This window comes from Mixophyes fleayi, chromosome 1, assembly GCF_038048845.1.
Source record: "Mixophyes fleayi isolate aMixFle1 chromosome 1, aMixFle1.hap1, whole genome shotgun sequence".
In the NCBI taxonomy this organism is placed as follows: Eukaryota; Metazoa; Chordata; class Amphibia; order Anura; family Limnodynastidae; genus Mixophyes; species Mixophyes fleayi.
This window is the reverse complement of record NC_134402.1, coordinates 233,973,531-233,989,976: the sequence shown is the minus strand read 5'-3', so window position 1 is coordinate 233,989,976 and position 16,446 is coordinate 233,973,531.

The window sequence follows — 16,446 nt, the reverse complement described above, 5'->3', positions numbered from 1 at the left end:
TAAGTTTAATCAAATACAATAGATCCTTCTCCATGGTTGTTTTTAGATATTTTAGGTCACAGGGCAGAGATGAAGAATGGGTCATCATACTATTCATTCTTTGAAACAGGATGAGAAAAGTTGCATGGTTGTCAATGTAGTAAAAAACAGGATTTCTGGAGATGTTTGTTGATGTATTGAGAAAGATATACATGTAATTTTACTGCTGTTGGTTTGTTCATGCATTTGGTAATCGGTGGTAGTCCTTTCTTCGACTACCATGACACCGACACTATTTATCCCGTCATCCTGATCACGAAATCGTTATTCTCGACGGTTGAAAAAGCAGACTTGCAAGATTTTCCACCCATCCACAGTGGGGCACATAGAATGACGTCAGTTGTAAGCACGACCCTATTATTGGTGGTGTTAAGGGGGCAATGCAAGTATGCGCCAGCAGGACAATACTTTTTAGTAATCCTTCTACATTGTCCTGCCGCCACATACTTGCATTGCCCCCTTAACACCACCAACAGTTTCGTCATCAGGATGTCTGGGTAAGTAGTGTCGCTGTTATCATCATCAAAATTTAGTACCCAACCCTGATGGGTAGTGTATTAATTGACAGACAACTCCAAGTATTATTAATGCACAGGAGCAACTCAGTGGCCAAAGACACCAACCGCTTCATGTGCACCAAAAATACCATGGTCATCAAAACTACTGCTAGCACATTATCCGTGAACAGTGACTGTTAACTAGAGATGGGGAAGTGAGAGAGATGTAGTTCTGCATGTATTTATTCAGAAATTATTATCTTTCACATGTATTTATTCATAAACTAATATTCTTTGTAAGTATTTATACATAGGTTGTTTTCCTCTGCATGTATTTGTTTATATTTGATTCCCTCTGCATTGGCATAGAGTGCATTGACATAGGGAGCTTAAATCAAAAGATACAGAGGTTTATTTGACCAATCCTCACAGCGATGGTCTATAGAGCACCTACCTACTTATCTTATTTAATTTTATCTCATAAATGCAGGTAGCCCAGAGACCCAGCCCAAGGTAGCCCACTATGGGACCGGCCCAGGGGGCAGATGCACCCCTGCCCTCCAGCCCAGCTGGCCCCTGACAACAAGTATACCAAAAGGTTTTCCTTATACAGTGTATTGTGATAACCTTATTGAAATGTGTGTTTAGAGTTGGGCACGGGATCTCCCTAGTTGAACCCTGGTGAAAGCAGGTACCCTCTTCACGACTCCCAAACTTCAACCAAAAACTCCAGAGATTTGGGTGAGAGAGACACAAGACATGGAACATCTACCCCTGTATCCCTATTCTGATATTAACAACACAAAGGGATGTTGCATAAAAATCCTCCCTTGTGGCTGACCACATTCCTTGTAAGGTTATCATTGCAGGGGTGAGTCTAAGAAGTGGGGTTCACATATACATTCATTTAAATAAAGTAGTTTATGTTGGGTTTAATGAAGTGGAATAATCTAATACAAATCCTGATTTCACCAGGGCCCCCCAAAAGGAAGCATTGAGCTTCACTGTGTCAGCCCTCAGGATATCACCTCTAGGAAGCAGCTAACAAAATCAAGGCTGTAAGGGGATCAGTGAACAAAGAATAGTTAGGCACAGAGCAGTCGTCTTGACAAGCAGCCAGTATCATACTCAGAAAACATGTAGAGATCAGGGTCACTAGCAAGCAACTGGGTCAATAATGGGTATTATGATTAGCATTAGCAAGTACAGACCTGGAACTCATTGCCCAGACACCATATGCAAGGACTAAGTCCTTAATTTTTTATTTACCTGACTGAGCATGTGCCAGTACATGCACCCAGATGTTACAACACTCTTCTATATCGGCCCAATGCTTCACAAGGATTTGCATATTGTTTTGTGAAAAGTAGATAGGCATAGAATTTATTTTTATGGTGTAGTCTTAATATCATGTAGCTCATAGTATAGTTTATTCCATTGCACTTGTAAATGACACAAGTATGTTCTTTGGATACAGATTTATTCAATGCAAAGCAGATTGATGTGAAAATTAAAATAAACAATTGTGCGTGGATGAAAAAAGACTTTTAAAGCACATATGAAGGCCAGAAAGCAATGTTTTAGTAAAAGTTGTTGAAGGCATGTACAAGTGTGACGAAGTAGGGGTATCTGGACCCAGGGCCAGATTTACCACTAGGCAACCTAGGCACATGCCTAGGGCCTAGCAGCTCTATGGGGGCTCAGATGGGGTAAACAAGGGAGAGAAAAAAAAATTGCCCCCTCCCCCGACTCGCGAGGGGGTTTGCCGCGAATCGGGTGAGGGGCTGGTGTTAGAGCTAGGGGTAGAGGCTGTGGCACTGTACCTGTAGGCACATCAGTATGACATCACAGGTTCATGTGATCGCAGTGGTCACATGCTACACAGTGTTAGGCGGGCTGCTGGAAGTCTATGGCAGTTGTGCAGGAGATCCATCATTTCTTTCGGTTCCTGTAAAAAAAAAAAGGTAAGAAGAAGAAGGGGAGATAGTGTGTGATTGAAGCTGCAGGGCACAAGGGGCATGTGTGATGGAAGCTGCAGGGCACAAGGGGCATGTGTGATGGAAGCTGCAGGGCACAAGGGGCATGTGTGATGGAAGCTGCAGGACATAGGGGGGGATGTGTGATGGAAGCTGCTCTGGCACAGGGGGGGCATGTGTGATGGAAGCTGCAGGGCACAGGGGGTCATGTATGATAGAAGCTGCAGGGCATGGGGGGGCATGTGTGATGCACAGGGGGGCATGTGTGATAGAAGCTGCAGGGCATAGGGGGGGCATGTGTGATGGAAGCTGCAGGGCATAGGGGGACATGTGTGAAGGTACTGGGCAGAGGGGGGGCATGGGAGTTAGAAGTTTGTTCCCCACGCGGACCCTCCTCAGCCAACAATACCCTTACAACAGTCACCAGCTTTTCTTTGATATTCCCCATGACACGTGCTCATTATCTATTCCCTCACATGACCCGCTGCCTCAATCCTGACACCTCTCTTACCTCAAATTGAAAAGAGGCACCATTTATATTAATATAATATGTGTGTGTGTGAGGGGCCAGTGTATTGCCCAAACCAATATCTTGCCTAGGGCCCCATGAGGTCTAAATCCGGCCCTGTCTGGACCTTGACACCCCTTCTCGTCTATACTGTGCTTAATATGGCTTGGATTGTAGTGTGTTATCCAGGTATGTATGCATTTTATGATTAATGTATATTCTTAAATGTTGGCAGGTTAGGTTGCACACTGCAACTGTTGTGTAAACATGTCTTCTGTGCACTGTAATATGCCTCCTGGCATATTAAACAGGAACACTATTGAGTAATATCCTGCTTAGCAGACATGCTGGAGCCACATACTGCAGGGTGCCTGCAAGTGAGTTGAGGACTGGGGGAAGTCAAAGGCCATGCCCTGGGAATTGAGAATGTGAGAGGGGTTTAAAGGTGCAGGGCAGAGAACAGGGCTGTTGCGGAGTCACTAGTTCTGCCGGTCTTGACTGTGTGGACTGTGCTTTCTTTGTGGGCATGCTAAAAGCAGGAGGCCATCGAGCTCAGTCCCTACCATCAAGCTAGAGGAATTCAGAGCATGAAAATGCTAGTGAGGTATAGAAGTGTGTAGTTCGCAGTGTTGTGAACCCTCTGGTATTGTGGCATGTTTGCTATTATTTTGGGTGATGTGTGTTTTATATATATATATATATATATATATATATATATATATATATATATATATATATTAATAAAAAGTGAGTCACCCACTATTTGCTGAGGTGAGTTATTTAACCCACATCAAAGTACTGGAAAGGCTTGGGACTATGCATATTATTGACCTACAGGCAGGCCAGTTGACTGACAGCGTGAACAGGGATAAACATTACCCCGATATCCTCACATTTCTAAGATACGACTGCGTAGACACAATGACAGTGCTGCTTGATCGCCTAAGGCAGTGGTTCCCAAACTTTTTCAGTTCGCGACACCCTTAGAGTCTCCGTAATTTTTTCAAGGCACCCCTCGAAAATAATTACAGAGCAGTCCCGTTTTTTATGTATTTGAGTCAAAATAACAATAAGTATTTCGGTCAGGACAGAAATACTTAGTAAGTTGTTTGCAAAAATAACATACATAAATCTAAGGGAAAAGAATATTTTTATATATTTTTTGCAATTATATTTCTGTCAAAGAATAATTTACAGCTAATATTAAGAGGAATAAGATCAAATAAAATAACATGTACAAAAATCATCACACTGTGCCATTTCATTCACCCACTCTGTGGGGTTTGGTACTCTTTGACGGTGCAGTTAATTCCGACACCGAGGAGTACTACACTTAAATTCCGAATGTGGGAAAAACCGATTGTAATATAAGCAGACTTACCTCCAAACCGATGCTGTAGATCTCCAATCGCAGCAGGATGGTGACTCGAAGCTATTCCGACTAGTCAGGTGTCCGTCAGTACATTTTGAAATCATCGCGACCTGTATCACTTTTAATTTAAAGCGGCAATGTCGGGTTAAGTGTTTAAAAACTTAACCGGCGAGGTTATGGTCGCGATGACGTGAAAATGTACTGACGGACACCTGACTAGTCGGAATAACTTCGAGTCACCATCCTGCTGCGATCGGAGATCTACAGCGTCGGTTTGGAGGTAAGTCTGCTTATATTACAATCGTTTTGTCCCACATTCAGAATTTAATTGTAGTACTCGGAATTGTGGTAATCGTGAAAATGATTACCACCGACTCTGTGCCCCTCTTCATCCACACACTGCCTGCCCCTCTTCATCCACACACTGCCTGCCCCTCTTCATCCACACACTGCCTGCCCCTCTTCATCCTCACACTGTCTGCCCCTCCTTCATTCTTTTGCCCCTCCATTGCCGTTTTCTTTCAACTTCCCCTCCATTTCTTTACTTACCATACTTGGCCTTCTTTCTTCTATTTCTTCTGTCTTCTCTTCTATCTTCTTACCATTATCCTCCTCTCTCCTGCCGCTTATCATTGAATATGTCGGGCGTGATGATGTCACGCCCGGCATTCAGTGAGAAGCGAGGAGGAAGGAGTATGCTGGGTCCTGGGCGTCGCCGGATTGGTAAGTCGTTTTTTGTTTTGTATGTCCCCTGGCCACGGCACCCCTGTGACAATGCCGCGGCACCCCTGGGACCCGTGGCGCACACTTTGGGAACCGCTGGCCTAAGGTAATAGAACCGGGAGCACAGTGATGAAGGGAGGAGGAGATGGAGTGCCCACCTATTTCTGCAGACGTGCCACGTGCATCCAGCCATGAGGATCTCCGTGACACTGTCACATTGCTAATGAGTTTTCTGGTGCATCTGGAATCACAGAAAACGTCTCTGCACTGTATGCCATGTGGGGCTGCCTATTCAGTTTTTTGCCCCTCCATTTTTCCTTTTTTCCTGGTACAAAACACCAGATTCTTGTGATATAGAGACTTTGCCACTTTTTATGAAGCTTTAATAGGCATCGATATGCATCTTCACGTATTCGAGTCCAGGATGGCCAAAGAGTCAGAGAGAGCGGCTATATCTAGGTCCTAGTTTTACGAGCACTCGTGGCATACTATGCTTTGGACGAGCATTCTTGGCTTGATTTGCTGTAAATCTAGAGACCTACAGATTTAAGTTTCTGAAGCTGGCCAAGGGTAATGACAGGTCTAATGTTGAGTTTACCAGCAAGCTACCAATGGGATGCAACTTCTAAATGGAGGAGAAGAAGGAGGTTACTGTGGTTGAGATAAATAATCTTGTTGTGTTGGAGCAGTCATTGCTAAAACTGACTATCGGGGTCTGGAATTATTGAGTGACATAATTTCACAGTCCCCGGACAGTGACAGAATGCAATGCAGTACGCCCCAGCTTCCCTATTGTGAGAAAGGTGCTAGAGCTGCACAACCCATGACACTGCTTATGTTGTGACTGGCAGGGCCATTTGTATAGCCCCTTAGAGCTGGAGCATCATTCCAAGAGCTTACCTTGAGCTGCCCAAAATCGCCTTCTGCCATTTAGAGCCACAAGAGGAAGAATGCTACCTGGATACGTCAGAAGTGGAGGTGTTAGCAACAGAAGTTAACCTGGTAACAGGTATTGGGAAGGGTATGTCTAAAACTTTGCAGCCACATGTGCAGGGCTACTATTGTGTAAATGTGAAGGGTCGCCCTGGTGGCCATAGCTGCAATAACAGTACTTTCTACAGTGGCTTACTGGTTGGTACAGGCAACCAATACCAGAAGTCCCCCCTCAAATACACGGGTGTTTAACACAATCACATGTGGGCAGACTCTAGTGCAGTGGTGTGGTGCAATGCAAAAAACATATTGGGCGCCAGGCCATCTCAGTTCAAACAGAAACCACTTTATTTTTCTCCTCTTCACCAGCACAAAAAGCATGATGGTTGCATATAACGGTTGTATGACCACTTCAACTCCTCTAGCTCACACTGCAGCAGTAAAGTACTTTTGGCAATACACATGGCCAATGTTGTAGAGATATGTATTTTACAGTATCCTTCAGAGGTAATCATATATACTTGCAGACGGTAGGCATGTTACAGAGATTCTTGCACACCATTCCATACCTCATGGGCCCTCTTCTCCAACTTTCAGCCATGCTGCCGACACACATCGACCCCCCCGATAAAGTATGGGGGTTCCTTCCAAGGGGGCTCCTACTGCTAATGCTACTGTACAGGGTATTTCCCCACTAACCTGGGACCTCCTAACATTTCTCTCACAGTAGCTGGGAACAACTGTTAACGGAACACTTCTAGATTATTTTATAGTTGTTACACATTCCAGTTGTCAGGGATTTCTTCATCACCTGATTGTAGTCACACACAGATTCCCAGTACTCCCCTGACTGCAGGGTCCAACCGTACTGTTACACATGGCACTCTCCCTCCTGTTTAGGGCACATGAATCAGTCTCACAGGGCATCTGGCCATGAACTCTCTCCCCAGGTGCTGACACTCCTCGGGTCTTTATCAAGGGCTCTCTTCCCTCCATGTTGTCATACAAATATTTTTCGATGGCAGCTGCCACTCACTCACCCCTAGCCAGGGTCTGTGGCTGCAGATCATCCATGCCTTTTTTTTTTATCTAAGCACACTTTGCAGTGTCTCTACCTTCCATATGTCCATTTGTAGTCGGAGACTCTCCCCCTCTTGTTCACTGTCATACCAGTGTTGCACCTCTCCATGCTATATCTCTCTGCACTGGTTCCTCTTCTGGTGTACTCCTGAAGGTGGAGATCCCCCTTTGTCACTGCCCCTCTCTCTGGGGTTCTTTATTGCTGTCACTGGGCCAGTAGCCTTGGGGCTCTATCCAGGGGCTCTGAACTGTCCTCACTGAGCTAGTAAGTTTGGGAGCAGCTTCAGCAGTTGTAGTGCCCCTCTTCCACTTGCCTGGGACCACCCATCTCCTGGCTACCATATCTGCACACTCTCAGGGTGGAAACCTAGAGACTCTGGCTCCCACCTTACCCCCACATCACCAACACTGCTACTTTTGCTCTCTTGGGCACGTCCCCACAAATAACACAGCCACCCCTGTCATCATGTGGGGATGTTCACGTGTGGCCGTATTACCAGGGATCAGGGCCACACGTGTAATGGTCACAGCCAGAATTGTACTTTTGAAGTGAATGAAACAAAAAAACTTGGGAGCAGGGATGAATCCAAATGTGTTTCTTTAGAAGGGAGGGAACGATTTAGTGCCTGTCCCTTTTGTTACTTCTATCAGTGGCTGCCTGCAGCCGCACACTGTGTGCTGGTCCACGTTGGCAGAGACAGGCAGTCAGAGTATGCTGCCTCTGAGCTGTAGTGGACCTGCACACCCCTTCTAGGGGGGAGGCGAGATTGCCCTGATCGCAACCCCCCGATCCGCCACTGCTTGTGAGGTATTGGAGTGTGTAAATAAGAAAGAAAAATCATACAGCTCTAAAAACCTGTTTAGTCTGGAATATAAAGTATCTCACGGATCATCACATAATCATAAAACATTTAATATAAAACAAACAATGTATAAAAATATGCACACAAAAATATGTATGATGGAATATATAAAATCATGGAAAGACATAGATCTGATATACTGCAGATAAAACTTGGCACATAGAACCAATATTCAGATATATATAGTGATTGAGTCCAGAAATATCGTTTTGGTCGGCAATGTGAATAGAATAAATGCTATATAATCCACTATAAGAAATATTGTATCATAGCGTTTTTACCACAAGTCACTTTCCAGTATGTAATAGTGTGAATATGCACAGACCTGGCATTGATCCCGATGCGGAACCTATAAAGTCGCTCACTTCCAACTTGTTGAAATGCAAAATGAGTACAGTCTCTCAACCACCACCAACCTGATAGTCCAGTCTGAATATGCCGCACTCGCTCTGATTTTCAAATCACTGTAATGAGAGAAACTCCTGGCAGACCTGTTGGCAGTATGTTACTCCTCGGTTTCTGATCTCTGTATCATTTTGTGAGGATGAAAGCAGCTGAAAAGGAGATAAGACCGCAATCTGAGGAAAGGTGGGGCGAGTACTAGGTGCTGGCCGGCCAGTGACGAGAGTGGAAAGACACATGAAAGAGGTTCTGTTTATCTCAATGTCTCTCATATACTGGTTTGTGGATCTCACAGGTGACACTGTAGCGTATTCTTTCGCAGTGGTAGTATAGATGAAAAACAGAAAATCTGCTAAGTAGAAAAGTCTATGTGCCCATGAAACTCCCTTTCGCATTTCATTACAATGTAACTTCTTCAGAGGGAAAAATGAAATTCTAGGGGGGAAGCGATTGCCCCAATTTGCAATGTGGTGAACCTTTTATATAGATTATTCTTTATTTTCAATCCAGTCCCTATATATAGTAGTTGACGTTTCGGTCTCACATACAGACCTTTTTCAAGACAGATTTACGTGGAACAGCAGACAGAACAAGCATAGACAAGACAACATTATAATTACCTGACTATATAGTGTCAAAGGGTTATCAGCTGTAGTTCATCTTATAAAATTGTCAATCCTAGTGCATGTATCCACCCCTCAGTGTTACAAATAATATGTGTTCCACCCTTGAACGCATATGAAGGTCACATGCTTTCAGACTTCTGTTTTTAAACTACTTCTAAATACTACGTTCTATCACTACACAGTAAATATCATCTCCCATTACTCCACCAATGAACATATCACCTTCTCCGGACTCCATTTCTAGTTGGACAAGGATTTAGCAATAAATTCTTTAATAGAACCAACAGGTGATGTATCATCTTCATCCAACAATAAAATGTGTCTTGTTGGAGACATCACTTCCAAAGTTTGTATAATTAGATTTTGTAGTTAGTTTCTATATGTAGAATCACTATGCGTTCTACTGTGGAAAGCACAACAGGAAGTGAACCGTCAGACTTCCGGTTAGTACTTATGCCAACAATATTATAATTTTTAAAGCTTAACCTAATTAGGGCTCATGTATAGCATTACTATGTGTTCCACTCTGGAACGCACACAAGGAGGCATCACAATGCACTTACAGTACCAATAACTGACAATTAGTTAAGTTTGTGACATTTGGCAATATATATATATATATAGTATCATTTTTCTTCACCAATATATAACAGTGCCTTTATGGTTGCTACACTTTATTATTAAATATTACACAGCCCCAAATGTTATAGCAGCCAATAACTGGCATTATAGTTTATAATATCTATACTTAAAAAAATGCTATATATTCTTACACAACCCTAACTATTGTAGCATTCGGCAGATGACACTATATTCGCTGATATCCTTAATACATTTCAACATGTCATCTATACTCTTATATTAGAAGCGAAATTGTCATCAGCGATCTAATATTAACAACAAAAGAACAAAATCTTGTGAATATGGGACCCTATAGGTAGATCTAATAGCCAAACATAGCCATGTTTTTTGTTAGAAAACAATACTACGTATTCAGATTTAAAATTCTTAATCCCTCAAGAATATATTTGGGAATGTTTATTTGCGGATGACGTATTTCTATTTGTTACCAGTCTGGAGACCTCATTGCCAGCCTTGAAACGCATCCTAGATGACTATAGCTCGGCCTCGCTATATAAATTAAATATTACTAAATCTGAGGCCTTACCTATTAATATACCGCAATCCTCACTATCGTTTTTGCAAAAGAAATTTCCGTTTGTCTGGGTAAAGGATTCTTTACGGTATCTGGGTATATATATTCCCCCTACCTTGTCCACTGTATTTGAAACTAATTTCACTCCAATCTTTTTGCAGCTTTCTTCCCTAACTGAGAATTGGCTTAACGTTGAGGTCTCTTGGCTGGGTCGCATAGCTGTTTTTAAAATGATGTTACTACCTAAACTGATGTATATTTTTCGCACTATTCCCTATATTGTACCTAAAAGATTGATGACCCGATTTCATACGCTAATGATGTCATATGTGTGGCGGTAGAAACGCCCCCTTCTCTCCCATAAACGTATGGCCCTATCTAAACAACGTGAGGGACTGATGCTGTCACGGGCACTAGGAGTCTTTACCCAGGTATCACCAGATGATGGACTTACCAGAGCAGTATAGTTGGTAATAAGGTACTCTGGTAGCGGGGTGACCACGGAACAGGAGACAGCAGATGGTAAGAATGCTCGAGGAAAGTCTATGACTAGCAGCACTGGTAATGGGTAGATAACTGTACACGAGGAATTGGATGGACAAGGAAACGTGAGGGTAGTCAGTGGTCTGCGTATAGCAAGTTGTACCACTGCTATAGTGAGGAGGAATGTCCAGAAGTAACGAGGAGGTGATGAGAGTCAGCGGTCTGCGTATAGCAAGTTGTACCTCTGTCTGGGTGAATGAATGGAATCCAGGTGAAGGTATCAGGGGAGTCAGTGGTCTGTGTTAGCACGTTGTACCACTGCTATTGGAGAGGATACTGGAAACTGGTGACACAGGAAACAGGTGACAGTGGTCTGCCTCAAGCAAGTTGTACCACTGAAATATATATGTGAGGAGGAGCACGAGGAGATGAATGCAATGCAGAGTATACACGGGCACACTGAACTTGATCCCACGATGATATGCACAATATAATGATAACTGAGCAGCACTGCACAAATATACAAAGTCACAAGAACTATCCAGGCTAAAAGGAAACACAGTCAAATGATAGCAATAGTCTCAGTGGATAGGAAACTCCGGAGGAGAACAACTCAGTCCAGCTAGATATGCAATACACCAGCACAGTCAATGAGAAGTATGCATACCGTGGTTCAGGAGAGCAGGCTGTCAGAGAGAGGTGCAGGGATACCTGAACGGCTGGAGGCCGGCAGGATGAGAAGTCACTGGAGGGTGGAAGCGGTAACCAAGTAGGTGCAGCGCACGGTAGGTAGACCAGCAAGGATTAAACAATACTCAGGAAGCAGTAGTATATAGAACTGGACACCTGGAGAACACGGGAAAGTTGAGGCGGTCTAGCTGAGATGAAAGCAGCGGAGCATTGACCCGATGCAGACAGGCGAGTTGACATAAGCAGGAACACTGTAGAAGCACAGAGACAGCGGATCGGCTGGCTGCAGACACGATGAACACTGGAGAGTTGCGATGAGCAGGACTCTGAAGAAACACGAAGGCAGCGGATAGGAATCGGCTGGTGCAGTCACGATGAACACGGGAGAGTTGAGGTGAGCAGGATACTGTAGAAGTATGGAGGCAGCGGATAGGAATCAGCTGGTGCAGTCACGATGAACACGGAAGAGTTGAGGTGAGCAGGATACTGTAGAAGCACGGAGGCAGCGGATAGGAATCAACTGGTGCAGTCACGATGAACACGGGAGAGTTGAAGTGAGCAGGATACTGTAGAAGCACGGAGGCAGTGGATAGGAATCAGCTGGTGCAGTCACGATGAACACGGGAGAGTTGAAGTGAGCAGGATACTGTAGAAGCACGAAGGCAGCGGATAGGAATCAGCTGGTGCAGTCACGATGAACACAGGAGAGTTGAAGTGGTTTGGAAACCACAAACGAACAACAGGAATCAGTAGGAGCTGAATACACGAGGAAACACAGGAACACCTTCAGAGGCTCATGGGGAATGAGACTCCAAGATCAGGCAACGAGGTATTGACCACAGGTGCTTTAAATAGGGAGTGTTGCCTGAACAGCCAATTAACTAGAAGGAACAGGAACTGAAGGTTTGAAAGGGCTGCACATGCGCAGACCCTCAGGATGGTGGGCGGCCACGGTTCCTAAACACACGAGAAGTAGCACTCACAGTCCGGTGAGTGACAGATGCTTCCTAACTTAACTCCCTACCAAGAGGCTTGCATATTGAGCCACCTGCGGGATTGGCTACTCCCTCCTACCTCTAAGCCATAGGTGGATTTGGAGAGAGCCTTGTGCCCTAGCTACCCATTGTTGGACCTTCTCTGGACACCCAAGCCGGTCCGCCCATCTGTTGTGTATAGGTTACAGACCATCTCGGATGCCATGCAGGTGTGGGATAGACTCATTGGGCTGCATGCCAATTTTGTACTCCCATCTTGTAAACTCTCCAGACAGTGGGTCAACTCATCTCAGATCTAAACCTTGCTGTTTGGAAAGCCAGAGGGATTTCTTCAGTATCAGATTTGTTTGCCCAAGGCCTTTTTCTCTCCTTTTCTCAGCTCCAAGATCGCTTTAGCTTGCCATCCCCAGAAACATATAGATACTTGCAAATCAGACACTGGGTGAGAACTGTCTCTAGGACCCCCTACTCTCTCATTTCGCTTCTATCATTGTTATAGATAGACTGACAAAGAGTAGTAGTAGTAGAGGTGGAATAACGTTTTGGTATCACTACATGTACTCTGATCCCCCCCCAATTAAAACTTCTGCACAAACCCAGTGGGAAACTGATGTGAATTTAAGGCTCACTGAGCAACAATGGGAAAGAATTTATGTAACTTCCTACCGTATGTCCAAATGCATTAACCATACAGAGATGCAGGTCAAACTTCTCAACCGGCTGTACCTTACCCCGGAGCGGTTACACAGGTTCTGGCCAAATCAATCAAAATTTTGCTGGCGTCAATGTACCCAAATAGCCGATATTTTCCATGTTTTCTGGTCTTGCCCAGTGATTCAGCCGCTGTGGGGCGAGGTATTTGCTTTGATCTCAACTGTCTTAAAGACTCCTGTTGCCCTAGACCCAGCTCTGGCTGTTCTCCATGTCTACCCGACTTCCATTCCAAAGCACGATCGCTACCTCTTGGGCCATATATTGATAGCTGCTAGAGCTGCAATAACACAAAACTGGAAGTGTCGCCCCCCCCCCCACCACTACCCGAATCATCTCTAAGATACAATATAGCTTTGAGATGGAAACAACAGATACGCCCTATTCCTCATCTGCATCAGCTCCCATCATGAGATGGTTTAGGTGGCATGAATAGATCACAGATGGCCCTGGGGCTCCTCAAGATACTCCCGACTTCCCAGCAGCTCATTCTCCAGCGGCCCTCATAGAATCCCCCCAGCCTGTCGATCAGCTCCAACCCCCTGATACCCCTTCCATGGTAGAAACATCTTCGGTTGGTCAAAATGAAGGTTGATATGTCTTGCTGTATCATTTTTTTTCTTTTATCAGTAAATGTTAAATGAACATTGTTTATATAGTGTGCCTTATTTTAATCGAGTGATTCCTTTCCCCCTGCGGAGGACCCCCTATGTGTTTTCCTTTGTATCTTTCTCTTCCCCTCTTTTTTTTTTCTGTACCCCATATATCTTTGAAAATGTTCAATAAAACGATGCAAAAAAAAAGAATATATTTGGAGGATTATTTTCATTAAATCCTTTTGGTTATAGTGTCCAATTGATGGATCCATCTAGCCTCTTTCTTAATATTAGTTCTCTATCACCTCTGGATGGTCTAATCTATAAGAATACATCTCAATGTTGACAATTGATGTTTGTTTTGGAGGAAATGTTTCGCCACTGGTTTGTCAGTTTGGCCTGTGGCCAATGCTTGTCTGATTGATGATCAGTGATTGGCCATACGTTCACAGAATATCCTAGTAGTCGTGCCCACATAGGTTAAACTGCATGGACATGTTAGAAGATAAATAACATGGTCCATTGTACAAGTTAATCTGTATTTAATTCTAATTTTTCTTCCACTTTGTGGATGTGGGAATGTTGTTCCCATATTCATACTTCTACATGTTGTGCAATTTGTGCATCTGTAGAATCCAGGCTTTCCAACTCAACCAGTTTTTAGTTTTTTCTGCAGTAGATTTCATTTCTGGTCTCATCAACAATTGTCTGAGGTTTGAGCCCTTACGGTAGGATACTAATTGTAGTTTTTTACATTTTTCTTTAAGGATCCATGGCAACAATTGTCCAGTATTGTTTTATTACCCTTTTAATCCTATAGGATTGTGTATTAAAGGCTGTTGAAAAGACTATGCGATCTCTAAGGTCGTTATTTTTATTATGTCTTTTTTTTCTCCCAAGTTATATTGTTTTTTGGCTATGATAAGGCACCTCTCTATCATTTTCTTGCTGTATCTCCTTTGAAGGAAACATAGTCTCATTTCTTGAAGTTGTTCTTCTGCCATATGCATCTCTCTGTTATTTCTTAATACACACATGAACTGTGAAATAAGTAGACTCTTCTTCAATGCTGTGGGATGATAACTGGTAGCTTGTAAAATTGTATTCCAATTAAATGGTTTTTGATAAAGTATTGTGCCCAAGCCAGTAGTTTCTCAATCAATTGTGATATCCAAAAAACCTATTTTATGTCTATCTACATTGTATGTAAATTTTACAGGTGTATCTAACATGTTAATGTTATTTATACTTTTATATGCATCTAAATACTGTGCAATTTGTTGTAATATAGAATTAATTGCCAATATAATCGGGCGACCAGGAGGGTGATCCATTGTTTTATGCATTTTTGGGACTGTATAGATGGTCTGACACTTTGGGTGTTCAGTTTTTAAACATTCTCCAACTATTTCATCTTTCCATCTTTGTATCCCTTGGACTATGAGGTTATCTACCTTAGTTTTTATTATTTGTGTAGGATTATAGTTTATTTTTTTATAAACTGTTAAATCTGCCAGTTGTTTTGAAATCTCCATTTCATAATCATATTAATATCTTGGATCTCAATTGCACCTCCAAGTCTGGTATTAGTAAATACTTAGTGTTACCAGTTGTAAAATACTCAACAGGTGTGCTGGAAAGGCAGGGTATTGCGAAGTTGATACTTTTGTTCTCCCAGTTTCTTTGTCAGGGACCGCACTGGATACGCTGACAATCGCAGGTGTTGTTCAGTTGTACACAGTTGAGACTAAGTGAGTGGACGCAGCTTGTGTAATTCATCCACGGCCAATAAAAATCTCTAGTGGTAGTTGTGTATTGCGAAGCATTGGAAAAGTCAATTTCCACATGGGTGCTAAGCAAATGATAGAGATGGTCGATGAGGTGCTGCTAAAGGAAGGGCCGATTGGTTCAGCCAGGTATATTATGTGTAGGAAATATGGTGCGTACGCAACGGCGTACTGCGTCAAATGGGTCAAGATGACCAGGGAATGTGTGAGACCTTTTTCCAAGGTTGGTAGTTTCGATTCAGAGGTCTACTCTTAGAGATAAAATATGTTTGATTAAATCAATAAAAAAGAGTTAAAAACAATGACTGCTTAAAACTGTGGCAACAGGAAGTGAACACGTGGCAGGTAGCGCGTGCATACCGGAAGGAAGCGTTGCAAAGTGAGGAGAAGGGAGCGCAAGCGCGCCCCCACTGCCCTATGCAGTTGGGGCGAAAAGTTAAGCTGATACCAAAAATGTTAAAAATGAAACAAGCAATGTTTCTTAAGAAGATGATGAACCCACCGTAATTTCAGCCATTGCCTATGCTATTAATGTCCAAGAGGCACCATGCAGACAAGGAAAGAAAGCTGTCCTACCAGCAGGGGCTGAAATTGGTGACAGTCGTGGAGAAAGTAATAGGCAGGGGATCATTCATTGTACCGAAACAGTAATTCCAGCAATTGATCCTGAATGTAGCGATTTGGTAGGTTTGCATCCTGTCCGCACAATAGCAGTTCCCAATGGGAAAGCGAACAAAGATGGTGTAGTTCCTATAAAACATGTAGCAATGCATTGTCCTTGGACTAGATCTCGGCTACATTCAATTATGTCTAATTTCCCAGATCCTAGAAAAGAGTTGGCCAAATGTCAGAAATTTGTTAAATATTTAGGTAATGCGCATGAGCCAACTAATAAAGATTGGCGAGTGGTGCTGAGGGCCTGTCTTTCTCCCTATATTGATATACAAAAGTTTATTAAGGATTGAATTTTGGAGGAAGATCGATCCTTAAGAAAATATCAAACAAATAA